This window comes from Protopterus annectens, chromosome 7.part0, assembly GCF_019279795.1.
Source record: "Protopterus annectens isolate FY-2018-M chromosome 7.part0, PAN1.0, whole genome shotgun sequence".
NCBI classification, from domain to species: Eukaryota; Metazoa; Chordata; order Ceratodontiformes; family Protopteridae; genus Protopterus; species Protopterus annectens.
The window spans coordinates 1112947511-1112973591 of NC_056739.1; positions in this window are offsets into that span (position 1 = coordinate 1112947511).

Sequence of the window (26081 nt, forward strand, 5' to 3'; positions counted from 1 at the left end):
TTTCTTTTTTTAATTGTTGAAGCTGGCCAACCTGCAGCTGTGAAAGCCCCTGCCACCCCCCCACCCTATGGTTCCGGCAACCTTAATGGGCAGGATTACAGAAGTGGGAGGAGGGCACAAATGCAACAGTACAGTTGGGACGGACTTAGAGACAAGGCACCGAGAGGAGCGCAAACTTTATCTTATGGATTAAGAAAAATAAATAAATAAGAGCGCCCTTTACAAGGCCAGCCTGCACGGCGCCCTAGGCGGTCACCTAGTTCGCCTATGCCTAAGGCCAGCCATGATCAAAAGCTGTTTACAAGTCTAGGAAGATGGTGGCGACTAGGCTTCCAGCTTTTCTATGGGTGCTGACAGTTTTAGCAAAGTTCATCAAAGCAGGAGTTGTGATGTGATGAAAATGGAAGCTGTGCTTGGTTGAAGACAGAAGTTGGTTATCTATTAAATAGTTGACAAGTTGAGGATGAATGCACTTTCTAATATTTTCATTTGTATGAAATATTACACAGAAGATTACAAATTTCAAGTGTAGAATGTTTACAGAAATAGGGAATAAGATAGTTGGCTTAAGTAATGGAATTGTTATTTGAAATACTAACATGGGATATGTCTGAATAATGTCACCAGAACTAATTAGTTCACTACTTTCGAATAGCTTCCTATTGAAATATTGGAACTCAAGGTGCCTGAGTGCTGACAAGACAAAAAACAAGACCAAAAACACAGGAGAAGAGCAAATTTTGACAATTGTTCTTCTCCTTTAAACTTCTTTTTTTTGGGGGGGGGTGGAGAATCAACCCCCCCCCCCCACATCCCCCACTCCCTGAACTTATATATTCTAACTGTGAGATCACCATACCAGGAAGAAAAGGGAATATTTCAAGAAATGACATCTCAGACTTAGTACGTCTGATCTTTCAGCTTTCAGTCTCTGTATTTTGAGACTCAGTGTAATGGGCCCTGACATTTCAAATGGTTACCCTTTCAAATTCAAGACAATGAAAGGTAAATGACACATTGTAATTCTACTAAGTTTTCAGGTGTGAATTGCCACTCACAGATAACTACTGAAAGCAATGACTTAATAGACTTAAAACGTCAGTTTAAGGCTGAGATTTTAAAACAAAGTGAGCCATTAAGAAGCTCTTTATGCCAGAATGATGTGAAAAGTAGTATTTAGAAGCTTACTACTAATGATATCTATATAGATTCATACAAAATATATATCATGTATTCAGAACGGCTAGCTTCAGAAATAGTTGCTAATTCTGAGACATGTAAGAGTGACACGGATCAAAAGCTCATTAGTGACTCCTTTGTTTGTCACAGAACTGGGCACCTAGTGCAGATGGAACAAACCAGCCACAGGTAGATGGTTTTAAAAATATTTAATAATAAATAATTAAAACACAAGACAAAACTAATACACCACAGAGATATTTAAGAGTTCAGAGATCACACAGAAACTTAAAATAATATTGCAGGAAAGATCTGATTACACAGAAAAATACTTAATCTAACTTTCTAATCTTTAGCTAATCTTAAGAGAAAACACAGTGCTACAATCCCACTTACATACATAAAGAGCATAAGCAGTGCTGGGTGAGATGTTCAAAGTCAAAATGTTTTTTCCCCAGTCTCTCTCTGAGACACAGTTTATAAACCATCACTAACAAACATGTCTCTGGGTCCTCCCCAGATTACATAATTCTGAGTTAGTTTCCATTACACCATTTCTTTGACACTTAACCTGGAATTCCCAGGCTAATAGAAACTGCATTATTTAGCAAGCTAACACCTGCACAGGAGAATACAACACTAAAAGACATTTCACATATACACTCTAGCGATTAGTCCTTAGTTAACACAGTAGACAGAATGTCTTCAGCCAGCCTGACCGGAGCCAACTTTAAAGATCAAAGAATGTCATAAATCATTTCAATTTCAAAAGACAAATTTGAAAGGCTTGACTTAGTTTTTCTTTACAGCAAGGGGGCAATGTTGTAACAATCTTGAAGTTAAATTTTACAGTATTTTCTTTACACTCAAGAAACATGCCTGTATTTTACATTTATTATCAAGAAAACATGCCTGTATTTTACATTTATTTACAATTGCCAGAATTAGATATCAAATTCTATTTGACTAGGCTGGCAGTCTTTGCCCATCTCTCCCCAATCGTCACATCTCTTCCCCCCCGGGAACTCAAGCGAGTGTTTCAAGTGCACCTTGAGAAACATTGCTTGAGAGTGTCAGGTCTGTCTGGGTGTACCTCACCCCATTCCCTGTCTTGAGAGCCCATCTGCATTGGTATTGTTACTCCCACTGCGGTGCTGCACTGACATATCATATACTTGCAACCCCAGACTCCAACTTAGCAATTTGGCATTTTGCTGACTGGCTCTGTTTAACCATGTTAGAGGGTTGTGATCTGTCATCAAAGTGAATTTTCTTCCATACAGATAAGGCTGAAGTTTTTGTAGTGCCCACACTATGGCTAGACATTCCTTTTCTACCGCTGCATAGCATTCATTCCTGGGTTGGAGCCTATGACTGAGATAAACCACTGGGTGCTCTTCTCCCTCTGAAAAAATCTGGCTAAGTACAGCCCCCACCCCATAGTTTGAAGCATCCACCTGCACAACAAATTCTTTGCTATAGTCTGGACTGGCTAACACAGGGGGTCCTCCCAAAGCTTCCTTAAGCTTCTGAAATGCCTGCTCACATGCTGGGGTCCACACTACCTTATCTGGCCTGTTCTTCCTTGTCAGGTCTGTGAGGGGAGCAGCTATGGTACTGTAATTGGGAACAAACTTTCTGTAGTACCCTGCTGTCCCCAAGAATGCCCTCACCTGCTTTTTGGTAACAGGTGCAGGCCATGTCTGAATAGCTTCCACTTTGGCAGATTCTGGCCTTATCATACCACTCCCCATTCTATATCCTAGGTAGGAGACCTCTGCCATACCCACCTGACATTTGCTCGGCTTAATGGTCAACCCTGCCCTATGTAGTCTGCCCAGCACCTCCCTGACATGCTGAAGGTGCTCTTGCCAGGCATGGCTGTAGATAGCAATATCATCCACGTAAGCAAGGTCAAACCCTCCTGCTCCTGCTAAGATATGATCTACCAGCCTTTGGAAAGTCACTGGGGCATTCTTTATCCCAAAGGGCATCTTTGTGAACTCATACAAGCCAAAATGAGTCACAAAGGCTGACTTCTCTCTAGCACTGGGAGTCAAGGGCACCTGCCAGTAACCCTTGGTAAGATCAATGGTTGTAAGATACTTAGCCCCATCCAGCTGCTCTAGGGCCTCATCTGTCCTAGGCATGGGGTAAGTATCTGACTCTGTGTGACTATTTAATTTCCTGTAATCCACATAGAACATGTTGCTGCCATCCTTCTTTGGCACCAACACCACTGGTGAGGCCCAGGGACTGTCGGACTCTTGAATCACACCCTAGTTCCAACAGCTCCTGTACCTCCTCCCTCAGAGTCTGTTTGACTTTTTCAGACACCCTATAAGGGGCCTGCCTAATAGGCCTTTGCGGTCCTGTATCCACCTGGTGCTGCACCAGGTGGGTGCTCCCTGGTTTCCCAGTGAACATACCCCCAAACTCCTGCAACACTGCTTGGATGTCTCGAACCTGGGTAGGAGATAGCTGCTGGGACATTACTACCCCTTCCACCGAGGTGTCAATCTGAGCCTCATGGAGGAAATCAGTCCCCAGATCTCCCTCAGACTCCTCCTGCAATCCACTGCAAATACTCAGCACAAGGACCTCCCTATCATGGTATGGTTTCATCATGTTAACATGGTACAATTTGTGCCCCTGCCATCTGCCTAGCACTTTCACCATGTAGTTAACATCACTTACCTTTCTTACCACCTTGTAGGGTCCCTCCCAAGCTGCTTGTAACTTGTTGTGTCTGACAAGAATGAGAACCATCACCTGCTGCCCTAAAGCATACTCTCCAGCTCGAGCATTCCTGTCATACCACACCTTTTTCTGTTGTTGGGCTTCTGCCAGGTTCTCCTGGCCAAGCCCATGAGTTCCCCGAGCCTTGTCCTGAGGTTTAGGATGTATGCCACAACAGAGTTCTTGTGAGCCTCACACTCACCTTCCCACTCATCTCGAATTAAATCTAGAGGTCCCCTCACCCTGTGCCAATACAGCAACTCAAAGGGTGAAAAACCTGTGGATTTCTGGGGAACCTCTCTGTAAGCAAACAACAGATGGGGCAAATATTTGTTCCACTCCCTCTTAAAGTGATCTGCAAATGCCCATAGTATGGACTTGATTGTAGAGTTTAACCTCTCAACAAGACCATTAGTCTTGGGATGGTAGGGGTGGTCTTCATGTGCTTCACTCCACAGGACTGCCACAGACAAGCCAGCAGGTCTGACAAAATTGTCACCTCTGTCAGACAGTATTTCCTTTGGGAAACTTACTCTGATGAAACTCTCTAGTAAAGCATTTGCCACCTTCTCTGCCTCAATGGAGGACAAAGCCACTGCCTCAAGGTATCGTGTACCATAATCTACAATCACTAGGATATACTTTTTCCCTGTGGAACTTGGGGTACTCAGAGGACCCACAATATCCATAGCTACCCTCTGAAATGGCTCCTCAATCACAGGCAAAGGCATCAAAGGAGCTCTTACCTTGTTTCCTGCCTTGCCTACCTTTTTGCACTGCTCACAGGTCCTGCAGTACCCTGTTACATCTCTGGAAATTCCAGGTCAATAGAAGTTTTATATAATGTGCCTTTTTGTACGTTTTATGGCCATATGACCTGCAAAGGGAATATCATGGGCTATGGCTAGAAACACCAGACAGTAAGCTCTAGGCACTACCAACTGCTGTATTCTTTCACCTTCTAGCCCTCCCTCAGGGGTCCACTCTCTGTATAGTAACCCTTTGAACCAGTATACAGATTCCCCCTTCCCTTGAGTATCAGGTGCCTCCCTAGCTACCTGCCTCAGGCCTTGCAATGTAGGGTCTGAGAGCTGAGCCTGTCTCAAGTCTCTCCTTGTAACCCTTCCCAGCTCCCCTTCCACAGGAAGTCTGGCATCCTCTGACAGTGGTGCCACACTGTCAGCCTGGGTACTACTACTCACCTCTACCTTTGCAGTTACCCTGTCCAAGGGAACATCAGTACCCACAAGCAGCTGTGAATCACATTCAGTCTCACTGCTACAGCATAGCTCACTCCCTGAAGTAACCACCTCAGCAGTCCTGGCTGCAAGTATATAGTCTGTCTGGGTCTCCCCTAGGCTACCAGACCCACATGCTTGTCTCCTAGCCTCACTGCATTTAACTGCATAAGTACATGGTACTGCCTTATCCAAATCCTTCCCTCTCAGGACATCTGCAGGATGGTAGTTCCATACCCCTGTTGTCTCAAGACAACCTACTATTGGCATTTTGTCTTTACCACTTACTAGCTCCCTCACCTTTGGTTCCCCACTTTGCCTCTGTGAACACCTGTATGCCACATGGCCCCACTGGTTGCATTCAAAACATTTAACCCTAGCTCCTGGACGTGTACCTGGACTAGTGGCTTCACCTGCTACTGGCGGATTCTGTTGGGGCAGTGTGTGCTGCCCACCATGGGTTCCTTTAGTCCCATGAGCAGTACTGGGGTCCCTTTCCTGCGCAGGGCTGCCCTGCTTGCTAGGTATAGGTCTCCCTTCTTCCCCAACTCCTCTGAAATAGCACACTGTCTATCAGCTAACCAGATCCTCATGTCCTCAGGCAAAGTGCTAAGGGCTTGTTCCCTTACCACAAGGTCTGCCAGCCCTTTAAAAGTGGTGACCTGACATCCACTCACCCAGCTATGAAAATAAGTGCTCAGTTCAACAACATATTCACATACATTTTCATCTGCCTTGTGTCTATGCTCACAAAACTTTTTCCTATGCATTTCAGGTGTTAGCTTAAAACATTCTAATAAATGTATCAAAGAAAGCAGACCAAAAACCCAAGCGTTAGCAGGTGCTGTAATTCAAAGTGATATAATCCAAGAGGCACAAAAAATGTATAAAATCACCGTTTATTTGGAGAATAAAATATCAGATAAGCGCTTTCGCATTCCTGCTTCATCAGATCACAAACAAATCAACATTAAGCTCACAGCATTAAATACTATAGCAATTAATCATTCAATTGATGAGCAATACAAAACCTATTTAACATTTCAAAGGGCAATGTTCTTAAAACATGCATACGATGCATATACTCATCAGGCATCTGATCTCATATACAAATATAAAATTATAAAAAGTTGTAAAAACTGTGAAAATTTTTATATATATATGATTATTTAAAATTTTATTAAAATATAAATGAATAATGAAAAATGCTTAGAATGAGCATCAGATAACACTTAATATTCAAGACAACACTGAAATAACACATGCTACCTAATATTATTCAATGTGAAAACGTGTGTATAAATGAATAAAAACACAAACATTAACAAAAAACAATAATTATAATAGAGGTATACAAGAAACAGAGGACTGATCTACCTACACTTTTATTTAACGTTTCTCCTTTGCCTCAACTTGGGTCTAATTGAGGCTCTCTCATTTAAGCCTGATCCTTTGTCTGCTTTCAGTGTTATTATCCATTCTGTTTCTTTCCCTTCAGTGTATGTTCTAATATCACCCCCTCTGGGGTTGGGATATATCACTTCAAGTACTTTGAAAGAGAATTTGTGTTGTACATTTGTAATAATAATATTCTTAGCTAAAGCATTTTGTGTGTGACCCTTCTTCATGTGATAAATATGTTCCCTCATCCGGTCCCTGAGAGGGCGATTAGTTTTGCCAACATAAAAAGAAGTACAGAGTTGGCATCTAGCTAGATAAATAACGTGTGATGTCATACAATCATCTGTAACAGATGTTTGATAGTACTTTCCATTATCAGGATGAAGGAAACCAGGTGTACAATCTATATAGCAACAAAAGTTGCAACGACCACATGGTTGGGTATGACCATCTCTCATGTTGTTAACACTGTTGACAGTATGACAAAGTCTCCTTTTCAAATTATTCTTATTCTTATATAAGAAACTTGGCTTATCTCCGACTATGTCCCTTATGTCATCATTTGTACATAATATTTCCCAATGTTTACTTAATACCTCTCTAAGTTCATGACAATCAGAGGAATAATAAGTCGGGAATTTGAGGCTTAAACAAGCGCCAGTATTAACGGCTGGTACAGGTACTGACCCAATCGGTCCAAAATATGGTAACCCTTTGGTAGATCTTACTTCTAACACATCACAAAGATGTCTATCGACTTCTTTATTACTATAGCCTCTAAGAGACAATCTATTTCTTAAGTCATCTAATTCTGTCTCAAAACCAGAGTCTAAGGGATTGAGCCTCGAGGCTCTGATGGCTTGTCCTCTAATTATATTCCTAAAGACTCTAGGAGGATGCATACTTGATCTAACAAGTAAGTTATTACTATAACAACTCTTCCGAAACACCCCAGTGTTAATACTATCATCGATCCTCTCAACATACATGTCAAGAAAATCTAACCTATACTGTGAGTGTTTCATAGTAAATTTAAGACAACTGGTGAGACAGAGGGACATAGTCGGAGATAAGCCAAGTTTCTTATATAAGAATAAGAATAATTTGAAAAGGAGACTTTGTCATACTGTCAACAGTGTTAACAACATGAGAGATGGTCATACCCAACCATGTGGTCGTTGCAACTTTTGTTGCTATATAGATTGTACACCTGGTTTCCTTCATCCTGATAATGGAAAGTACTATCAAACATCTGTTACAGCTGATTGTATGACATCACACGTTATTTATCTAGCTAGATGCCAACTCTGTACTTCTTTTTATGTTGGCAAAACTAATCGCCCTCTCAGGGACCGGATGAGGGAACATATTTATCACATGAAGAAGGGTCACACACAAAATGCTTTAGCTAAGCATATTATTATGACAAATGTACAACACAAATTCTCTTTCAAAGTACTTGAAGTGATATATCCCAACCCCAGAGGGGTGATATTAGAACATACACTGAAGGGAAAGAAACAGAATGGATAATAACACTGAAAGCAGACAAAGGATCAGGCTTAAATGAGAGAGCCTCAATTAGACCCAAGTTGAGGCAAAGGAGAAACGTTAAATAAAAGTGTAGGTAGATCAGTCCTCTGTTTCTTGTATACCTCTATTATAATTATTGTTTTTTGTTAATGTTTGTGTTTTTATTCATTTATACACACGTTTTCACATTGAATAATATTAGGTAGCATGTGTTATTTCAGTGTTGTCTTGAATATTAAGTGTTATCTGATGCTCATTCTAAGCATTTTTCATTATTCATTTATATTTTTAATAAAATTTTAAATAATCATATATATATAAAAATTTTCACAGTTTTTACAACTTTTATAATTTTATATTTGTATATGAGATCAGATGCCTGATGAGTATATGCATCGTATGCATGTTTTAAGAACATTGCCCTTTGAAATGTTAAATAGGTTTTGTATTGCTCATCAATTGAATGATTAATTGCTATAGTATTTAATGCTGTGAGCTTAATGTTGATTTGTTTGTGATCTGATGAAGCAGGAATGCGAAAGCGCTTATCTGATATTTTATTCTCCAAATAAACGGTGATTTTATACATTTTTTCGTGCCTCTTGGATTATATCACTTTGAATTACAGCACCTGCTAACGCTTGGGTTTTTGGTCTGCTTTCTTTGATTAATTTGTCTTTTGGTAAACCCTAGCGCTAACCGGAAGCAAGACAAGGTTTTACAAGTTTATTCACATTTTTCACTTGTTCTTGTGGACTGGAGCAGGACGCTGTTACGTTTATTGCTACACTATGGCTGATATTGAGTTAGACTACGTTCCCAGAGACGAACGACTTGGGAACGTAGCTACGTTGAATAGTGCCGTTGAGCAGAGGTTTCAACAACATCTAAAAGGCACTGGACAAGCGTCTTGGTTTCTCGATGCAGAGCCGACACTTATGGATGCTGCGGGTCAGAATTTCGATACCAATAAATTATACATGCTACTGGAAGGTACGGAAAGGGATTTCATGAAGCTGAAGAGGCTCCAAACCCAGCGTTTACACTTTCAGCTCTGCCTAGAACAGAATATTATACCGAGAGGCCTGCGCGTTTTTACTATGCCCAGTCAGGGCAGGGACTATCCGGAGCTACTGGCTCAATGGCAGCGGTTGAATATGGAGGTGAGTCGGAGCTATTTGAAGCTACTCATTAACTTTTCAAGCCTGAAGAGGCTAAATTAACTGAAGAAATTTGTGATAAACAACGAGTATTGTTCAATGAGTTTCCTACCGAAATAATACTACCTCTTTTTGAAAGTATGCTAGATAGCATCTCAGCCTTTGAAAGAAAATTGTTTCAACAGAAAAGGCACAAAGTAGTTAGAGATACTAATGACTTTAAAAATGGACATATCTTTGTATGGCCTAGGTTTAACTCGAATGATATGACTAGACCTACTATAGACAATTCTGTTTCTATGAAACAAAATGACAATGCTGCTGGGACTGCTATTGTTAATAATATGGACACCTTAGAAACTGGAAATGTTTTGAAAGGCACAGTTCCAAGAATTAATGTGAATGTTAGTCAGACTGATATCTCTGATGTAGTAAATCTTGCTAATATTGAAAGACATAGTGATGCAGTAACTTCTGACTTTGTTAATGATTCAACAGATGTCATACATCTAATACACACTGCTACCACAGATAGTATTAATCTATATCCAGATGTTAATATAATCAATAACACTACCAATCAACATCAGGACAAACCTAAACCCTTGTCTTTAGACAATGGACTAGTGGTGAGACCCAAGATTGCCATTACACACTCAGCCCCCACCCCCATTTCAAGCACACTTCCACATCTGTCTTTTCCCCTGCCAGTGAGAACAGAGAAAAACATGTTTCGTTCTCGATCCATGAGCAGGGGCAGACAGAAGAGGAAGCTTTCGGAGGAGTATGCACCCCAGAAGACATTGAGGAAAATGTGGACAAGCAAACGTTAGTCCACAATATCTCTCATTTTGTTTTGAGCGACGATGAACACAGATTGTTGGATAAAGGTTTAAATTTTATTCCCAGTTGTCAGAGCCAGTTGACAGACACTGTTTTAGATTTAAAGTTATTCTGTAGGAATGTCATGTTGAAATACATGTTCAAAGATACCACTCATAGAGATACAGCATTCAGATTTAAGAATCTTAGTGAATACACACCTATTAACCATCCTTTAGTAGAGGCATATATGAGACTCACTGAAGAAGAGTTATACAGTTATTATGAGAATAGGGTTATTAATAAACGTTATCTAAAAAGAGACAATCTCACATACAGAGAAAGAGCAAGCCTTAAGAGATTGCAGAGAAACCCAGACATTATCATCCGACCTGCAGACAAAGGTGGGAAGGTAGTTGTGATGGATACCTCTGATTATACTGCATGGATGACATCCATGCTAAGTGATGATTTTTATGTAAAAACCACATCACAAAATGTGGAACTGACCATTAGGCATGTACAGGATACCATACAAGATATATTCACGGGGAAGTTTATAGATAAGGATTTATATGAGTACCTCATAATTCACCATCCCATGACACCCACCATACATGGTCTCCCGAAAATACATAAGGACTCAGCTAATCCACCCATGAGACCGATAGTGTCAGGTCGAGGCTGGGTGACTGAGCACCTATCTGTTTATGTAGAGAAACATCTTAGACAAGTGTTAAATTCTAACAGGATTGTTTTGAAAGATTCCAAACATTTTTTACTGGAACTATATGACTGTGTTAAGGATATGAGTATCACATTTGATTACTTTTTTGTCACTTTTGACATCCAATCCTTATTCACAGTCATACCGAACAGTATAGGGCTATCATATGTTACGGATTACCTAAGGGAACATAGTAATTATACCCCTGTGAACATTGACTTAATAACTTGTTTCCTTGAGTTGGTCTTAGAACACAACCTCTTTACATTCAATGATTGTGTATATAAACAAAAAGATGGCGTAGCTATGGGCACTCCTTGTGCCAATAGCTACGCCAACATGTATTTGGCTTACTGGGAAGAACATGTTTTATTTAAAGAAGAATTATTCCAACAGAATGTTATTTTTTATCGTCGCTTTGTAGACGATTTGTTTGTCTTGTGGAGAGGCACTTTGGAACAACTAGAAACGTTCTTTACAATCATGAATGGTCTCACCAGTTGTCTTAAATTTACTATGAAACACTCACAGTATAGGTTAGATTTTCTTGACATGTATGTTGAGAGGATCGATGATAGTATTAACACTGGGGTGTTTCGGAAGAGTTGTTATAGTAATAACTTACTTGTTAGATCAAGTATGCATCCTCCTAGAGTCTTTAGGAATATAATTAGAGGACAAGCCATCAGAGCCTCGAGGCTCAATCCCTTAGACTCTGGTTTTGAGACAGAATTAGATGACTTAAGAAATAGATTGTCTCTTAGAGGCTATAGTAATAAAGAAGTCGATAGACATCTTTGTGATGTGTTAGAAGTAAGATCTACCAAAGGGTTACCATATTTTGGACCGATTGGGTCAGTACCTGTACCAGCCGTTAATACTGGCGCTTGTTTAAGCCTCAAATTCCCGACTTATTATTCCTCTGATTGTCATGAACTTAGAGAGGTATTAAGTAAACATTGGGAAATATTATGTACAAATGATGACATAAGGGACATAGTCGGAGATAAGCCAAGTTTCTTATATAAGAATAAGAATAATTTGAAAAGGAGACTTTGTCATACTGTCAACAGTGTTAACAACATGAGAGATGGTCATACCCAACCATGTGGTCGTTGCAACTTTTGTTGCTATATAGATTGTACACCTGGTTTCCTTCATCCTGATAATGGAAAGTACTATCAAACATCTGTTACAGATGATTGTATGACATCACACGTTATTTATCTAGCTAGATGCCAACTCTATACTTCTTTTTATGTTGGCAAAACTAATCGCCCTCTCAGGGACCGGATGAGGGAACATATTTATCACATGAAGAAGGGTCACACACAAAATGCTTTAGCTAAGCATATTATTATGACAAATGTACAACACAAATTCTCTTTCAAAGTACTTGAAGTGATATATCCCAACCCCAGAGGGGGTGATATTAGAACATACACTGAAGGGAAAGAAACAGAATGGATAATAACACTGAAAGCAGACAAAGGATCAGGCTTAAATGAGAGAGCCTCAATTAGACCCAAGTTGAGGCAAAGGAGAAACGTTAAATAAAAGTGTAGGTAGATCAGTCCTCTGTTTCTTGTATACCTCTATTATAATTATTGTTTTTTGTTAATGTTTGTGTTTTTATTCATTTATACACACGTTTTCACATTGAATAATATTAGGTAGCATGTGTTATTTCAGTGTTGTCTTGAATATTAAGTGTTATCTGATGCTCATTCTAAGCATTTTTTCATTATTCATTTATATTTTTAATAAAATTTTTAAATAATCATATATATATAAAAAATTTTCACAGTTTTTTACAACTTTTTATAATTTTATATTTGTATATGAGATCAGATGCCTGATGAGTATATGCATCGTATGCATGTTTTAAGAACATTGCCCTTTGAAATGTTAAATAGGTTTTGTATTGCTCATCAATTGAATGATTAATTGCTATAGTATTTAATGCTGTGAGCTTAATGTTGATTTGTTTGTGATCTGATGAAGCAGGAATGCGAAAGCGCTTATCTGATATTTTATTCTCCAAATAAACGGTGATTTTATACATTTTTCGTGCCTCTTGGATTATATCACTTTGAATTACAGCACCTGCTAACGCTTGGGTTTTTGGTCTGCTTTCTTTGATTAATTTGTCTTTTGGTAAACCCTAGCGCTAACCGGAAGCAAGACAAGGTTTTACAAGTTTATTCTAATAAATGTCTTTTTACAGCAGTATAATCAAAACAGTCAGTGTCATGCATTTTTGCTAAAGAAGTTACAGCTTTACTCTGGAGTAAGGGGGTCAGGAACCGTACCCAGAGTCCTTGATGAACTTCATACTGTTTACATACCTGCTCAAACATATGAAAGAAGCTATCAGAATTATCCACCTCTTTAAACTGTGGAAGGAATTTACTGACCTTTTGTGCTTCTGGGGTCCAGTTACTCCCTTATCCATTACCTCCATGACTCTGGCGAAGAGTCAGCATTTCCCTGTCATGCCTCGTCTGCCATTCATTTTCCTCAGCTTGTAGTCTCCTCATTTTCTCAGCTGCTTCTAGTTCCATACACTTGGCCTCCAACTCAAGTCTCTTTAGCTCCAGCTGGATTTTTAAGTCCACTGAAAAAAGGTTGAGCTGTCCATTCTGTATCTCCACTGTCAGTCTGATTGTCCTCCAGGCTGCTGTTTTCTGATGCAGCTGTAACCAAGGCTGCAATCAGGTCTGCTTTAGTCAGGTTTCCATGCACCAGTCCTCTAGTCTGGCACATATTTGCCAGCTGGCTCCTTGTCAGCTTTCCATACTCTTCTGCTGACATGCTGCCTGCTCACACTGACTAACACTAAGCTAACAAAAGAAATAAAACAATTGTGATCTGAACTCTGAGTATACACTGCGTGGCTGTTTTAGAGTACAAAACACTTTTAGAGGTCACTGTAATAAGCTACAGGAATTTGCTCTACCCACACCACTACAAGCCAATTAGTATGTGAAGTAGATCCCACCACTGCCAAACACTTGTGACGACCGTGCCCTGGCCCAGCAATCAAGGAGCCTCAATCCTCATCACTAACACCAGGGAGGTCGTCTCCTAGAAGAGGAAAGGATAACTAATACACACAGTAAAGTACAATTAACCTTAAGTGCACACAGAGATCACAGTCAATCTGGGACTGGTTGCTCTCTTGCTCACCAGGTCCCCAATAAGACTCCCCACAGCTATAGGGTCCAGGTCTCAGCCTAACTGGGCAAGCTAAAACCTCCAGTACCCTCTCTGTCCAACCAGTACTTCGTGTCCCTGCCCAAGTAGCTGACACAACACACACTTTGAGATAAGTATTTATACAACTTCACAGACACGCCTGGGAAAGGCTGACACAGATTCTCCAACTGTGCCCCTTTACCCAGGCTATATGGTAGTAATTACTGCCATCACCCAGTTAATAATAAAAGGCCCTTAGAAGGGTGTCTAATTATTACTGTGCAATATTATTATCCAATGGTAAAGTGACTATACTGTCTAAGGCTTATCAGAGTGGCCTATTACAATAAACTCTTTATAAATATGCAATGTACTCTAGAGCTTATCTCTACACAAACCAGCCACAGGGAGAAGGATTTAAAAATATTTAATAATAAATAATTAAAACATAAGACAAAACTACTACACCACAGAGATATCTAAGAGTTCAGAGATCACACAGAAACTTAAAATAATATCGTAGGAAAGATCTGATTACACAGAAAAATACTTAATCTTTCTAATCTTTAGCTAATCTTAAGAGAAAACACAGTGCTACAATCCTACTTGCATACATAAAGAGCATAAGCAGTGCTGGGTTAGATGTCCAAAGTCAAAATGCTTTTTCCCCAGTCTCTCTCTGAGACACAGTTTATAAAACATTACTAACAAACATGTCTCTGGGTCCTCCCCAGATTACATCATTTTGAGTTAGTTTCCATTACACCATTTCTTTGACACTTAACCTGGAGTTCCCAGGCTAATAGAAACTGCATTATTTAGCAAGCTAACACCTGCACAGGAGAATACAACACTAAAAGACATTTCACATATACACTCTAGCAATTAGTCCTTAGTTAACACAGTAGACAGAATGTCTTCGGCCAGCCTGACCGGAATCAACTTTAAAGATCAAAGAATGTCATAAAATCATTTCAATTTCAAAAGACAAATTTGAAAGGCTTGACTTAGTTTTTCTTTACAGCAAGGGGGCAATGTTGTAACAATCTTGAAGTTCACATTTTACAGTGTTTCCTTTATTATCAAGAAAGCATGCCTGTATTTTACATTTATTTACAAATGCCCGAATTAGATATCAAATTCTATTTGACTAGGCTGGCAGGCTTCACCCATCTCTTCCCAGTCATCACAAAGGGCATAGACTGTTCTACTGGCTGGCTGTAAATCAAAATTGCAGCAGTATGGATGACCCATGTGAAACATTCTGTGGTATACCAAATTGCAAAATAGCTGGAATTTATATATAACATGTCAGTCACTAACTGATTGAGAAACAAAAAACTTTCAGGGTGTTTATTTTTTTTTTTTTTGCAGGTGCCCAGCTCCCTGACCCCCCCCCCCCCCCACTCCCCTGATAATTATATATACATGGGAAACCAAATTGCAAAATAGCTGGAATTTATATATAACATGGGGAAAGCGCAAATTCCCCTGTCCCTACTGAACTTCAATCTCACACTGAAAAAAATGTCAGTACATGTGATCAGTTGTATTCTGATCACCTGTACTGGCTTTTTTTTCCTTTCAACAATTAGTACTTTCAACCAATTGTCAGCAACCACCATAACAGGCTTGCCCCCCTGCAAAAAAGGTTTTAGGATATATTTCTTGTTTAGAAGGTTTTCTGTGAAATGAGTTTTCAGTAAAATGGGTTTGACCATTTGAGCTTCATTGAAATAAAGATTCAGTGTTATGACAAACCCATACACACACACGCACACATGTATTCTTTTTCTTGGTTAGGTGTCTATTTTGGAAGTTTTTTTACGGCATATATCTGATATAGGTTTGATGAACAGAAGCATATAATAAGAATGAAAAACACAGAAATACTGGTTGGTGGGGATGGACACTGGTGTAGGCAGAAGCAGGAAGATAATGGCAGAAAAAAAGGGTGAAACATGAATAAAATAGGATAGAGATGAAATGAAAAAGCACAATACAGCAAAAGGAATGTATAAAAATGTAGGTGACAATGAAGTATGCACAATGGTATTTCATGTACAAAGCTTGACAGTAGCCTGATATAACTAACATGAACAGTTCAGGCACCCTGAATCATAAATTAAACACTTCCTTGCACAAACAAGCAACTCCACATTTACAAAAATTGAAATGTAACAAAAAGTAAACCCTAAGCCTATTATATATGTGTTTTGACAAAAATTTGACCCTGGAAGAAAGGCTTACACCAATGTGGAAGACATAAGTCAAATGGTTTCTGTCTCTCAGCAACCCATTCTGATTCAGAGACTGGGTTCCCATTATGATCCCCACTTGCAGGAACCATACAAGAAAGAGTGGTCTCATTGAGGAAACTGTGTGCTAATGTAGTTTCAAGGGAGTGACTAATGCTAATTTCCCCAGGAAATGGCAGCAGACTGACTCAAAGAATTGTTTTTTGAATTATTTTTTTCTCTAGAAGCAAAAAGCAAATGCCATCTTTTGCTGGTTTTCACCCTGTCACCCCATGGGAGTAAAATACCAGGTTAGACAGATGCTAGAGTCAAAACTTCAAGGAGAAATGCTAACAACCTCAGATAAGCAGGTGATACCACTCTTTTGGCCAAAAGTGATGGTGAGTTGAACAGCAATTTGATGAAGATGAAACTAGAAAGCCAAAATGATGATTCGCTGCTCGGTATCCAAAAATCAGATAAATCAATAAATAAGGCTATGTCATCAAGTCTTATGAAATATTTGCAGATAGTTGAGAAAGAAATAGAAATAGTGATAGATTGTATTTTCCTGCGCTCAAAAATCTTAATAGATGGTGACTACAACCATGAAATTAAACGACAACTCATTTTTGTGAGAAAAGCTATGTGGAATCTGGATAAGATACTAAAGAACAAATTAATCACATTGTCAACAAAAGTCTGTGTAGTCAGAGCTATGGTTTTCCAGTAATAACATACAGACGTGAGAGCTGGAATTTGAGTAAGACTGTACAGCAGAAAGTCAATGCTTGTGATGTATGGTGTTGGAGAAAACGTTTAAGAATTCTATCAACTACAAAAAGATCAAATTAACCAATACTTAAAGAAGCAAATCCAGACAGTTCACTGGAAGGTCTGATAGCAAAATTAAAATGCAAAAACATTGCCCACATAATACAGACAGGAGGATTTACTAGAGAAGACAGTGATGCTGGGAAAAAATGAAGATAAAAGAGGAAGGAAGTAGAAGATGCTAAGACTGAATGACAACATTGCCGAGGTAATGAATATGGATTTTCAAGAATTTAAAGAAACAGCTGCTGACAGACAGCTATGGAATGATAATGTCCTTGAGGTCATAAAGAGTCAAACTTGACTAAACAATGACAATACACATTGTAGGTACTGATTAGTAGTGCTGAGTCCTGCATTACTCGTGGAATTCGACTCGTTAGCTGTAGTATAATATGAAATGGTAGGATGACCTTAGCAATAAAATTATTGCTGCAATTTCTCTGTGCAGGCAGCATACATGGGTAATTTAAATAACATTATTAAATTAAAAAAAGCACTCTCAATAATAATAATACTATCACTTGTTTGATAGTAACTATTCCAATAAAAACCTGTTATTGCAGAGATTCTAATGCCACTCCAGCACAAATTCAAGTTTAATTGTACTGCATAATTTATCACATAACATTGCAGGACAAATTGGCCACATCCAGGTAATAGTAAAATATTCTTTAAATATATATATATATATATATATATATATATATATATATATATATATATATATATGAAATTGAAAATAAGTCTAGTACTATAGATATGTCTTCACATACATGGAGGCACACATGTGCAGTACATAACTAAGTTACCCACAAAGACTCTCAGTAGTGAATGGTGACATGAAAAGAGTTAAGTACCAGTATAAAATGGCATTATTTTAAAAAGATCAACCATTTCTTTTTAAAATAATCCCAATGTATAACATCAATATAAAATGTTTTGGTGTGGGTAATCGTTACTTAGCCATGTATGACTTTGTAACCTTCTGACCAAGCCACATTAGCCATGGAGAAATCTACCACTAACCACACCCAGATATAGTATACAGTTTAAATATGTATTTTCTAAATAAAAAAGCAGCGTAATTTGTGAACTAATAAAGCAAAATACGAACAAAGTGGCACAAGCAGAGGTGCAGAACTACGAAGCAAAAAAGTGAAATAACAAAACTTTTATTAACCAAAAACCAAAAACCAAATGAAGGTGTGTTGGTGCTCAACAGACCAAAACCACAGAAAAAAAATGCACCAAAAGGACCATGGAAAACTCCTTTTAATGAATAAAAGCAAATAAAAGACCAGTATACAGTCCAAATATACAGTGTTTCATGTTGAGCGCTTTCATCAATGAATTGTCTTAATCAGAACAAACTGAACCTCACCCCTAAAACATTTAAATACTCTTTCTTAATAAGCAGTCAGTCAGTATTCCTAAGGAATGCTCAACTCACATCCACTTTATAAAGAAACATGAGCCCATTCAACCATAATGAACAAACACTTAGTAAAATCAGTACACTGATTTAAATTTTTTGTTGCGCAATATTAAACCCCCAAAAACTTTGTATGAAATAAACACTTTCCTTACTATTTCACCCTCTTTATACACGTAAGTAAAATATTAAAACATTTTCCATGTAAAATACATGATTATTTGTAAATTCAAATATATTATGTTGTCTTATTATCTTTTTCCTTGGGTACTGAGTAAATGCATAAATGGTCATTGAGACCTGGAGGGAAATTAGCAGCTAACCTAAGCTGCCACATGAGTTCTCTCTTGCTCAAGAGGTTCTTCCAGTCACCCCCCCCCCCTCACATCAAGGTTGACCGTATCTATTATTCCAAATTTAAAACCTGTGTATCCCCCACAGTTTATGCTGTGTCTGTAAAGAGCATTAGTCTCCTTTTTATTTTTTATTTCATAAAAATGTTTGTAAATTCTGCATTTTAAAGCCCTCTCAGTTTTTCCAATGTAAAACCCTGGGCAGGTGTTACAAAGTGCAATATACACTATCCTGTTCATGTAGCAATTGCCTTTTCTAAAGTGCAGAACACTATTTAAACTGTTGTTCAATGTTAAGGAAGGAACCTGCAGTATGTATCTACATTGAGAACATCGGCCACATGGCTTAGTACTTTCCTCAATGTGACCCTGCCCCACTAAAAAATTTTCTAAGTTTACTTTGATATTTTTACCCACTTTTGTGGAAAATATGCGTTTTTCACCCACCTTCCTATATATTTCACTATTCATTTTAAATAATCCCCAGTTTTCATATAGAATATGTTTAATCCTATTAGAAAAGAGATTGTGTTGAATAATGAATGCCTTACTATAATTGTTCGCCTGCATGCCAAAGATAGTATCAGTTCCAAGTTCTCTACAACCATTGTCTGACCCACCCCTAAAGTATTCTTCACTGGATCGTATTCTGATGTCACCACAACTCAAAAGGGGTTTGTATTTCTTTCCCCATTCATCAGAAATTTCTTAATGATGGGTTCAGTGAAATGGAGTGGATATCCTCTTTTGAGGAACATGTTCCTCACCAGCTCTAGCCCTACAATAACGTCTTCCCTTTCTGAAGTCATCCTGGCTACTCTAATTGCCTGACCTTTCACTATGCTTTTTTTCTGTTTTTGAGGATGATGACTGTGAAAATGCAAGTAGCTATTGCAAAAGGTAGGCTTGTGGTACACATTAGATTTAAAGCTGCCAGGAATTTTGGAGACCTTTACATCTAAATAACTAATTTCAAGATCTTGGGTCTCATATGTAAATCTCAAAAAGTTAATGCTATTGTTAATGTATTCAGTGTACTGTGGAATATCCTCCTGTTTCCCCTTCCATGAAATAAAATATCATCCAGGAATCCCAGATATGTACTAATGTACGCATGGTGTCTGCTGTTGAAGACATGTTGCCGTTCCCACCCTAGAAAACTATGTTCGCATATAGGGGGGGCACAAGCCGCCCCCATAGTGACTCCCCTAGTTTGCTGAAAGTACCCCCCCTCAAAAAACATGTAATTGTTGTCTAACACGTGTGCCATAATTTCACATACAAGTTGGAGTCGCCCAGGGTCCAAGTTGGAACATCTAGAAAGGGTACCTTCAAAAAGTTCCATCCCACCCTGTTCTTAGAAAATCCTAAGAATCTTTTAAAATGTGGGATATCCCATCCAGAACACGTTGACAAGTCTTGTCCACAAAAACTGCAAAATTGTGAGTTTTTGACCCACAAGCCGCTACAATGGGCCTAAAAGGGGGGGGGGTGCTCTTGTGAATTTTTGGTATACCGAAAAAAGCAGGAATTTTTGGGTGGGTATTGATCAAGAAGATATATACTTCTATAGGAATTCTCTGTTCTAATAGATATTCCTCCAGGTAACTGTCTATCCTCTGGTATGCAATATTTATTTTGTTTCTAGATACTGGGATATAATTCTGTTCATCAAATAGCATGTCCTGCATCTTGTTGATATAGTCATCTGTATTGTACACCACAACTCCCCCTCCTTTATCCGGGGCCATAATTCTAAGTGTTCTCAGTTCTTTCATCAACTTTCTCTCTTGAGTATTTAAATTAAAGAAGAATTTTTTCTCTTCTGCCCATAATTTATAAACTTCCTCTTTTACCACTTTCTCGAAGATGCTTATTAAAGGGTGTAAAGGGGGATTGTAAGTGCTGTTTTAGGAATACTGATTGACTGCTTGTTAAGAAAGAGTATTTAATTGTTTTAGGGGTGAAGTTCAGTTTTTACTGATGAAGTCAGTTTATTGATGAAAGCGCTCAACATGAAACACTGTATTTGGACTGTATACAGGTCTTTTATTTGCTTTTGTTCATTAAAAGGAGTTTTTCATGGTCCTTTTGGTGCATTTTTTCACAACTTTTATTAACACCAAATAAAATTAACTGGTCAAGCGCTTTTGTCCCTACTATTCTGGGACTTCTTCAGAAACCGTTTTTGAGTTTACCAATACTATTTAAATAGTGACAAGTCAAGTGGTAATCACTGTTAATTAAAAACAATTAACAAATTACTACAAGTGTTCCATGAAATCTGTTGACTCCATTAAAGAATAAACATTTTTTTCAGTTGATAAATAAATAACAATATACAATGTGAAAAAATTATGAAATTAAAACATAATGGGAACTCAGGTATAAAAATAATTTAAACCTCTAAAGCTTTGAACTTTAAAACAGGAAGAAGGGAGGTGCTGTTATTTAGACCTGGTGGTGTTGTAGCATTCAATTTGAGCTGCCAATGCAATTCACTTCTCTCTAATCTATTCTCCCACCAAACTCCTCGACTGTCCTTCCTCACTATATTCACAATGCCAAACAAATAATTATGAGGTGTGCTTTAGTCTCCCCATCCTGAATGAATACCGTAGCATGTGAGGTACTGTTATGATGTAAGTGACAAGTCATATAACATTACTTTGCTTATAATGTTGAAGAATGCATCTCTATAAATGTTCCTACTGCCCAATACTTCCAAGTTGGTACTAATAACTCACTTCCTGCAAGCACTATGCCCTCAAGTTTTACCCTATTTTCTGTTTTGAGGAAAACCACTCATGCATCATCCATAATCACTGAGAAAAGTCAGTAAAAACTCAGCTTCTAAATTTTGTATCCAATACCGACATTCCTTACAATGACTGTTCCAGGAATAGCCAAATCATGAACATTTACAGTATTTTTAATCTGTCACTGACTACTGGGGTTCTTCCGGCTCCAATTAAATATCATATCATCTTTCCTTTATCAAAGGTTTCCTCCTTATTTTTGCCCATAGCGACCCTATATTCTCTTATTACTAAAATCTTCAAAAAGATCCATCTGTACACAAATCACGTGGCTTCTACTATGGATTTCTTACTGCACAACCATCTTGAAGGTTATTGACTTAATATATAATAATATGAATAATGGCTTGCTCCAGCTTCATAATTTTGTTGACATAACAAAAAATTTTGAATCTGTAGCTTACTTGCTTCTCCTCACAAAAAAAAAAAAAAACAAAAACCAGAAAAGTTGAGTTTAGGAGAAATCAGATGATTCCATAGCTATTTTTTTGTATGGAGCTTTTAAGTTTCCGTAATGACCTCCTTCTCTGTTGTGGGTACTTTTTCCCATTATGCTGCTCAGGCCTCACTTCTAGGCCACTTCTTTTCTCCATCTTCTAAAACAGCTTTATTTCAGAACTAGGCAGACTGATCTCAAACATACAAGCAGACAATCTCATGATACTATTTATATTATTTGGATTGTCTGGTAAATCTAATACAGTATTGCAGAACAAATAATTTCACTGGTCTATGGCAGTGGCTTTCATGCAATAAGCTATCCAATAACCCTTCAAAAAATCTGCAGTGACAACTATTGAGGCAGCTCAAGATCTGAAAGATGCTTTTTCTAGCCTTTTGAAGAATTCTTTAACTAAACCTGTTAGCAGAATATTTAGCATAAGTGACTAGAAGTGGTTATGGATCGATCTCTTTCCTTTAAATTGTGCAATGAAATGATGGCAAATAGAGTACTTTGCAGGCTGAAGCAATTTCCAGCCTTCTCACTTCAGAAGCTGATAGAGTCCTTAACTCCAATGTCTTTCTACCCAAAACTGAATACACCCTGTAGTTGTGCTGTATGTTACCTATAATTATACAATAAATGCTCATTGGACAGCCCAACCAGCATGACCCTTGTAAACTGAGCATTTACCAACAGAAAAAAGTCCAGCCACTAAGGTACTTTTGAGTATTCAGACCTTCTATTGACATATGCTGAGGGACAGAGCAAAATATAACAAAAATCAAGTTGTTGTTGTTGTCTTTTGGCTTTTCCTGGTTAGGGGTTGCCACAGCGGAACTCCGGTCCGCTAATGATTGGCAGTAGATTTTCACAAACGCTGAGGTGCCAGCTCCACATTCAACCTTCAACAAAGGCACACCCATTTACGCATGTCTTTCGAATGCCCACCCAACTGTGGGGAGGACATGCAGACTCCACACAGAAGGCACTCCCAACCCAAGCCGAGAATCGAGCGGGAGAACCTCTTGCTGTGAGGCAACAACGCTACTGCTGCACCACCGCGGAGCAAAAATCAGGTATATTCTGCAAAATGAAACAAACAGAAATCGACCTGCTTTTCCTGATAGATTTGCACTGTCCTTGACAAATCTTTATTATTTTTTTTTAAGTTTAAAAAAATGGCAACGGGGAATCTGTTTTCTCCATCACTTCTCCTGCACTGATGTACTGTGCAAGTGTGGGAATGTAAATCCCATTCACATGCACAGGATATCAGCACAGGGAAGACAACTCGAAAGAAGACTGAAGTGCCCCTGTAACAATACATTATTTAAGAAAGGCAAGCAATTTTCTTCTTAAATAATGTAATTGTGTAATAGCACTAATCTACTTCTGTTTGTGGGCATGTAAAGATTTACCCATGGTTGGCTTTGTTTAATCACATGGGCTTCAGCCTAGTGATCAAACCACACTGACAATGGGTAAATCCTGATAAACCCACACACAATTGTGGATTATTGTTTAACAATGTTGCATTTCAGACTGCAATAAACAACATATGTGTGTTCTTCTTCCTGGCCTTAGCCTACTATCGAGCTCACCACTGCTTACTGTTATAAAAGGCAGATTGGTTGCCTGTGGGTAGCACAGAGACCCTTATGCTTGCTACTGTCACATACAAAGTCTCCCAATAGCAGCCAGACTCTTCTAACTACAATAGAGTCCATTATCTGCACTAATTGTAGTTTGGATAATCAAACTGATCAGATAATCAAACATACATGGAATTGAATAAAAAAACTTCTAAAATCTTGTTCAAACTGATCAGATAATCAAACATACATGGAATTGAATAAAAAACTTCTAAAATCTTGTTTTTTCTGCACGCAGGGAATACACTTTTCAACTGTTTGGCAATTCCAGTGGACAATAAAGAATATTTTTCACAAAGGAGTGGGCTACAAGCTAAAAAACACTCACAGGTGAATACATATAATAGGTTCATAGGTTCATAGGTTCATACTAGGCTATCTGCTCTAGGGCATTTATAAGCCTAGCCAGAGTGTGTTTGGCTTTTGCCACCCATTTTAAATTAATTTTGCTATGCCCTTTTTCGAAGTTAGTATACTGTGCCTCTGTCTAACAGTGACACAGAAGTGATACCCAGGGTAAACCTACGATCTCCCATCCACTCATCAAGATTCCTCTTGAAGAGAGTCAGTGAGGGACTCTGCCTAACCTGGACTGGGATTTTATTCCAGAGTGAAGGGAGCCTCTGGGTTATGAATCTGTCCCTCCAGCATGTCCTATTTATTTCAGTGCTGAGGTTCAAGTCTCCTGAGTGCGTAGCTCGATGGGATTTGGATTTTCTGAGGTGCAGCATGTCCATTAATTCCAGGTTGGACATGGCTTTATATGTCAGGCACAGATCGCCTCTGAGCAGGTGGTATGCCACTGAGTAGAGCTGGAGTTAATTTAACCGGGCAGCATATGGCATCTGTTTGAGCCCTTTGATCCTCTTGGTGAGGTACTTTTGGGGTCTTTCTAGTTGCTGCAGGTGTCTGGTAAGGTACATCCCAAAAGGGGCATTGTACTCAATTATGGGCCTGATGAGGGATGAGTAAAGAGGCACGATAACCTCCCCTGATCTAGATGTGAATCCCTTCATGATTAGGTGGGATATATAAAATGCTTTTCTAACCACTTTGGCCATGTGGTTGTCAAATGAGAGATTGCTATCAACTTGGGTCCCCAGGTCCCTAATTACTTCTTCTGTACTTAATGGATTACCACCTATGTGGTAATTTATGGGCACTTTGTTTTTGCCAAAGGGGATGACTATACACTTTTTGGCATTTAGCTTGAGGCCATGGCCCTGGCACCAGTTATCTGTTTCTATGAGGCCCTTTTGGAGGATGTTTGTGTCGGCTGGAGAGTCGATTATGGTGCCAAGTTTTTCAGTCATCTGCGAACTTGGTCAGCCACAGTCCTTCCTTGTTGGCCTGTACCTCCGAGAAATATATACCGAACAAGAGAGGTCTCAGGACTGAGCCTTGTGGGACGCCACTTGAAACTGGTTTGGTGTCTGACATGGCTCCAGCAATTCTAACCATGTGGGTTCTGTCCTTGAGCCAGTTTGCAACCCATCTAGTGACATAGGGGTTTATATTTAAGCTGGTGAGCTTATCTATAATGCCCGAGTGGGGTATTGTATCAAAGGCTTTTGCGAGGTCCAGGTAGGCTGTGTGGACCACTTTCCCCTCGTCAATGGCCTTAGTGACTGTTTCAAAGAAATCGACCAGGTTTAAGAGGTAGGATCTGTCCTTAACAAAGCCGAACTGGGAAGGATCCAGTGTCTGTAGGTCCCCAATATCTTTATTTATGAGGTCCATGATGATCCTTTCCATAGCTTTGCAGACCAAGCTAGTCAGGCTTATGGGGCGATAGTTTCCAGGATCCATTGAGGCACCACTTTTGTGGAGATGGATCACTGTTGCTGTACGCCACTCTTTGGGTACATATCCTGTAGTAAGGCTGAGATTGAACAGTAGTTTTATGTTTGGGTTTAGCTCTTCTTGGAGTTCATGTAGGATGCAGCCCTGGACACCGTCTGGTCCCACTGATGCTGTGTTTTTTGCTTTGGAAAGGGCGGCTCTTACCTGAGAATCTGAGATGTCAGGGGGGCAGCACTCTGCTGGGATAGATATTTGCCCTTTTGGTGGGGAGGGGGGAGAAGTTAGCACTGAACCTGTCAGCTAGGATGTTGGCAATGTGTGTGGGTTCGGTGTATTTTTTGTCATTTTGGACTAATTCTGAGCATATCTGGGAATTCCCACCCAGGTTCGTAACATAACTAAAGAAAGCCTTGTGATTATCCTTAGTGTCCTGTGCAATTTTTCTCTCAAAGCTGGCCTTAGATGATTTTATGAGTGCCCGTAGTTTTTTGCTAATACTGATCAGA